The sequence below is a fragment of the Toxorhynchites rutilus genome, chromosome 3 (genome assembly GCF_029784135.1).
Source record: "Toxorhynchites rutilus septentrionalis strain SRP chromosome 3, ASM2978413v1, whole genome shotgun sequence".
In the NCBI taxonomy this organism is placed as follows: Eukaryota; Metazoa; Arthropoda; class Insecta; order Diptera; family Culicidae; genus Toxorhynchites; species Toxorhynchites rutilus.
This window is the reverse complement of record NC_073746.1, coordinates 49,469,157-49,475,156: the sequence shown is the minus strand read 5'-3', so window position 1 is coordinate 49,475,156 and position 6,000 is coordinate 49,469,157. Positions and strand designations below refer to the sequence as shown.

Here is a 6,000-nt window from a genome sequence, read left to right as displayed (position 1 = left end):
CTTTCTCACAACACCCATTTCTAGTTTGAGAAATTGTTGAGTAAACATTGTTTGTCAGTGCGCGTAGAGCGGGAATTCCTAAAGATTCATTGCACCTCTAATAAATTGCCGAAAGACGTGGTCTTACGTTGATCACACTTGATTGAAAAAATCAAAAACGAAATGTATTTGGTCGCAGCATTATATGAGTAGAAAGCAAATAATCGCTCGAAAATGACTTGATTTTCGCGATGTGAAACATTTTCCGTTTTTCATGTTATGCATCCAATATTGGATATGAAAATTTCCACTGATGGGGAAAAAAATATTCAGAAGCTTTCCTGTTAATTGCGATTGATTGAAAAATAACAAAACCAAATGTGTTTGGTTGCAGTGTTATATGGATAGAAAACATTAAAATAAACTATTTCGCATGAATGTATTTTTCAATTACCAGGGGAACTGGCAGATTATTTTTCAGCAACGATGATAGCAACGAGAATTCCGCGCGTGTATGTGTGTGTGTGTGGTGGCTGCTCCGATGTTTCAAGCGGAACCGTGGCATCACTCTCCTCCTGATGGATTCCCTTTTGGCCTTAGGTGCACAAACAGGCTCTTGGTGACACCGTTCATCAGCGTTTTCATGATAAACGAAATTAGCTTCACAACAACAGCGACAACATGCTCCAATCGCTGTTCAATCATAACTGAGTGGGTTTACGAGCGGCGCTCGCTTATATACCGATTGGTGATTTCAATAGCCTGTTTTGAAAGCAATTTTAAGACTATTGAAACAAGTTTTTGGATGAAAAAGTAACAAGTATATGACGCGTAGACATTTTATCTTTCAAATGAAGTGTTTATCATACCATTTCGTTCAGTTGTTTAAGAGCTATTAACGCTCAAAATCTCGGTCTCCGGCGTAACGCTTTCGTTCTCGAAAGTTTGGTTTTACATCCCGGTATAGAAATGAAAGACGTAGTCCTACGTCAAAAATCCAAACCTAACAATTCTGCTCGAAATACAAATGAAATTGTGTTCGTCCATTTTTACAACAAAAATGCGACTTTCTCCGTCAATATTAATAAACAAAACAACACCCCTCGCCAAAAGAGCTGTCTCATCAACTGCCAGCATCGGCCAACGTGACGTTCTCCGCACTGACACTTCTGCAGTCAACACGCAACCGACAGCACACCAGTCCGAAAAGCTTCCAAACCACGTCCTGCATCATCAACACGATTGCTCACATAAATAGTGAACGTGCAAGCGTGCGGAGGCATATCGGTGTTTCGCTCCGGGACTGTCAGAACGGACTTCCATTGGATATTTGTGGAAAATAGTCTGCTCCAGCTGGTGACGGATGTCGTGGTGGAACACAAGGTGTGCATGCAATTAGTTTAAAGAGAGTTATGCGTCCGATTATGTTGCACTATGTATCGTCGATGCATATTACGGAGCTGATAATGCATTTACACCTTATCAAGAAAAGCCATCGCTAAGCGATGAGACCAATTTGCGTGTGTGTGCGCGAGCGAATGTTGTGAAGCAATTGTTTTTCTGGTTTATTAGAATATCGATAGTGCGTGCTCTTCAAAAATTGGAACCGCGTTACTATTCGGTTACGGTTACAATATAATTTCCGACGTAACTGAATGTTTTCGAAGTCATCTTGCGTAGATGATAATTATATAGCAGTCCGGGTTGAGAAATTCCTGAATTGAATTCCTGTTGGAAGTTTACTTGTGCGAAGGTAAACGTGAATACGTGTACCAAGAGTGAACGTGGAGCGCTTCGGAAAAATGGTGTGTGTATCAAATTTTGGGAATAAATAATACCACCGTGGTGCTGGAATAATGACCCTGTTATTGATGGTTAAAATTGCTGACTGTCCATCCTGCTGCATGTGAATCGATGTTTATTTTACACCCCAGTGTAACATTGGAAACATACAACTGGTCGCTGGCCTAGGAGAAGAGTCGAAACTGAGTGCTAATTGGAAAATAAATAAAGCCAGTGAAGTGGAATAATTCTTATAAGAAAGCAAAAATATAATTCGATCCACGCCAACGGAGCTGTGAGATAGTGTTGAGGAAACGAGAGGTGTCGACGTCACAATCGGACCGGTTATTCTTCGCTCTGGTCTCTGACGCTCTAACTCTTGGAGTGGACGTTTATTGTTGCTTCTCGGCAAACGCGGTGAGTGTTGGAAACGATAAGTACATAATGATGCTGTGCTGATGATGATCAAGCACTGTACATACATTCGGGGTCATTATCTCATTCCGATAATTTAGCGGACGTCTGGACGATATGCGGTACGCAAGATTGACGTGGCGAGCGATACGAACATTGAACTGCACTATACTTGTTGAGCTTGAAATTGTACACCGCCGTACATTTCAAATTTGACAACGATGCAACGGTGTCTGTAGAATCGCGAGTGATAAGAGGGGTTTTCCAAGTTGCCTGTTGTCAATAGACGTATAACTCACACATCTACCAATTAGAGTCCACTTGAATCTAATTGAAAATTTGATCAACATTTGACGATTGAAAAAATTGTATACATTAATTATCGTTTAACTAATTATGTATGGTCTTATCTATAATTAAAAAATAGGAGGATGGTGTCTAACACACGGCCGCATTGTTAACGTAGGACTACGAACTTATTGCATTCAATTCGCTTTCAATTCAGTTATCACTTCAGATATTAACTTAAGACGGAAAATGTTTGTAATTATCTATTTTGTACGAAACTGTGATGAGAACAATGAAGTTTGACTTCTCGCACACCGAGTGGACAAATGTGGGCTCCCATTCCGATCATAAAATCTACGAAACTGTTACCTATCTATTATTATCTATTTTGTAGGGGGTCTTCGTAACCTAATTCGTTGCGTGTCCGCTACTAAGCGAACAATCATGAGTTTATAACTCAGGGACCTCAACTGACCATCTTTGTGTGTTATTCTAGCTACTACGTCCATGCATCAATCATCATGTGATGGTGATCCCAGCCTCTCACTCCACATACGATCGATCTGCTGCATCGGTAATTGGTGCTGTTTATAAACACAACAATGTAAGCAACAGTGTCCAACTGTGAACATTCGAACAATAGGAATATTGTTACGCCGAAAAAATGCGACACGTGTTGTGTATCGATAGAATATGAATGAATACTCTTACGCCTAAAATGGTGTAATAGTTAAAAATTAGTATCGATTAATACTTTAACGCCTGTATGGCGGCTGTGTAATATACAACATAAGAAAAAATGTACACGATAAATTCGGCTCTTTTACAGTTGAACTGCTAGATGAGCCTAGTAATAAAAATAAACAGATGGGGTAGAAAAAATTCATTTGGTAGAATTTTTTGGTCGCCCAGATTTATGATTTTGTTGCAACTTTGTCGTAGCTTTCAAAAACGGTTGTTGAATTTCATAATAAATCTAAGTTACATGATTTTCATTTTTGTTTATTTTCTAGAGGCTTCAAATTAAAAAGTTCACAAACGTGACATGTTAAAATTCGAACCCATATCAGCTGAGCAAAGCAACAAACGCATGCGTTTCAGAAAAGTAGATCCTAGAGTCATGGACGTAAACTTGACGTAGGACTTTGAGAAGATTTTGTAACCGTTCAGAAATCCATATATTTAGCTCATTCAGTACTAGGAATACCATCTGGTCGGAGTTGAAAATCACAGCTACAATTATGATCAAACTATAATTTTAATATATAAAAATATTTTTGAAAAAATGAAAAAAAAATTGTTCGAAAACCCGTGTCGCAAAATATGGTTCTTTCTAGCAGAGATCGTATAGTGATCTTTCAGACATTAATCGACTTTGTTGGAAGAAATGATGATCATTTTATAAGAATTTATAAGAATTCTTCAACATAAAAGAGGAGAAGTATTTTTGACTAGAGAGGTGCAAACTGGTTAATTCAGATGAAACACAGCATGCATGCAAATTTATTGAAACTGAAAAAAAAATCGATACTGCGTTGAAATAAATTGAATAATGGAAGGCTAGTCTAGGAGAAACACAAAACAATGTATGGATTGTATTAAAGTTCATTCCTAAATGGTCATAGTAAAATTAGAAAAAAAATTGTAAGGGGTTGTATCTAGGACACGACCGCATTTTCGACGTAGAACGCAATTATATTATGCAATCCACTTGTTTACCACTTCGAATATTATATTAGAATGGATCGAAATTTTCAAAATAACTTTTTAGTTTTCTTTATTGTCACTGCTTCAGTAGTAAACATTTTCATTTGAAATTCGAACAATTTCAAACTGGTAGGCCTGGACTGGTAAACTGAAAGAAATATTTCCTATCAATTAATGAAAACATCTTTCCGGTCTATTAAGAAATGTTCGAATTATAAGCATTCGAAATACGGGTAGGGTTAGCACACAAATCGGCAGGACAAATGTATGAGAAAAAAGGAAGCTCTTCCAGTTTTCATGAATTTAAACCGTTTAGAGATTAGCGAATTGTAATGTATAGCAGATCAAACAAAGAATTTCCGATTCGATTGGTATGCAAATCATGAGAATTCATTCACAGTGAAAATAGTTACCAACGTTAACTTTATTTAATGTTTTCTGATTTGACACCTTCTACGTCAAAAATCCAGTTCAAATAGATTAACTTATTTTGTTTGATGAGTGGACAATGTTTGAAGAAGTTATAATGCATGAGATGAAATGTGTAACGAAGAATTCGTGCCAGTTGCAAAGATGGAAAACGAATTTTTAGAGTGTAAGAATTCGTGAAGTTAACGAATTATAGAGCAATTCCACGCCGATTTTCTCCGATTTTGAGGTAGGACTACGAATTTCATTTATGTACCGGGCTGTAAGTTCAAAGTTTCGAAAACGAGAGATTGACGCTGGAGTGCAAGGTTTTGAACGTTAATACATCTTCGCGGGTTGAACGAGTGGTATAATTATTTCATTCGAAAGACAAAATGTTAAATAGCTATATGGTTGCTACTTATTAACTTGAAAAATTGTTTCAATAAAACAACAGCTTTGAAAACAGGCTATTGAAATCATATATAAACTGGCGCCCACTAGGGAAATCCATTCAGTTGATGGGGCGATGTGAGATGAGGACTGTCACACTCAGACGTCTATGCATTATGCTTTTCTTTTCCAATTCAATTTTTCTTCTGCAGTCGGAACGAACGGAGTATTTAGCGAAAACCGAGGTATTGATGATAATTCGATACAGATGAGTGTCATTGACTATGGATTTGACAATGAAGAATATGAAATATTTGATATGATGTAGTGAATATTGCACCATAAAATCATACTGATGAAATCATATTGATGAAAACAGCGTTATAAAATTATTTGTTTACGAACGCCGCAATCGATCGTCGTTTCCAATTGTTGGGAAAGGGGTCTTATTTTTGCTGTATAATTCCGAGGACGAATCCATTCCTTCTCAAGCGTTAATAATCCTACTCCGGATAAACGATGATTCCAATTGTCAGGGATTGGGGAGGGGGTACTATTTGCTCTGGGTAATTCCGAGAAGGAATCGATCCTCCTTCGAGCGTAACAATCCTTTTCCGGCTAAACGAAGTGGTATGTTGAGAGTTATATGCTTGTTGCTTATTGATTGCTAAGCCAACGTTAGTCCTACGTCCACTTTGCGGTTATATCACCGATATAACCCACTTTTGAATCTTGTACGTAAGGTGGCAAGTACCATTATCATTATTTTTATTATCAGATGACCTATTTTATTTACGACTGCTTTGAAATAGTAGATCGAAATCCAGACGTCTGCCTCAAATATGATGTACGGTAAAGTTGTTGGAAAATCAGTGGAATATTTTGAAAAAAATAAAATGGGGACATGATTTGAATTATCAAATTCTCAATTTTTGAGTAAGATTTTTTATTGTTGCATTTAAAATGATATTTTTCCTAAATAATTAATTGATTTCCCAACAATTTCGAGTGATGATTTTTTGTTTCGAA

The 6,000-nt window shown here is 37.1% G+C and overlaps 1 protein-coding gene across 4 annotated transcripts in view; it reads left to right on the top strand.

Moving 5' to 3' along the window:
* Positions 1-1,222: 1,222 nt before the first annotated feature.
* The window catches only part of LOC129774925 (polypeptide N-acetylgalactosaminyltransferase 5), a 162,761-nt gene continuing 157,983 nt past the window's right edge, over positions 1,223-6,000 (top strand). Inside the window, exons 1-2 of one of the 4 annotated variants that reach the window (XM_055779004.1) lie at positions 1,239-1,362; positions 1,914-2,178. The gene's annotated coding sequence lies outside the window, so the exon portion shown is untranslated. Of the gene's footprint in view, positions 2,179-6,000 lie in introns of all 4 variants that reach the window. The other 3 variants (XM_055779003.1, XM_055779006.1, XM_055779005.1) reach the window with 3 other exon arrangements.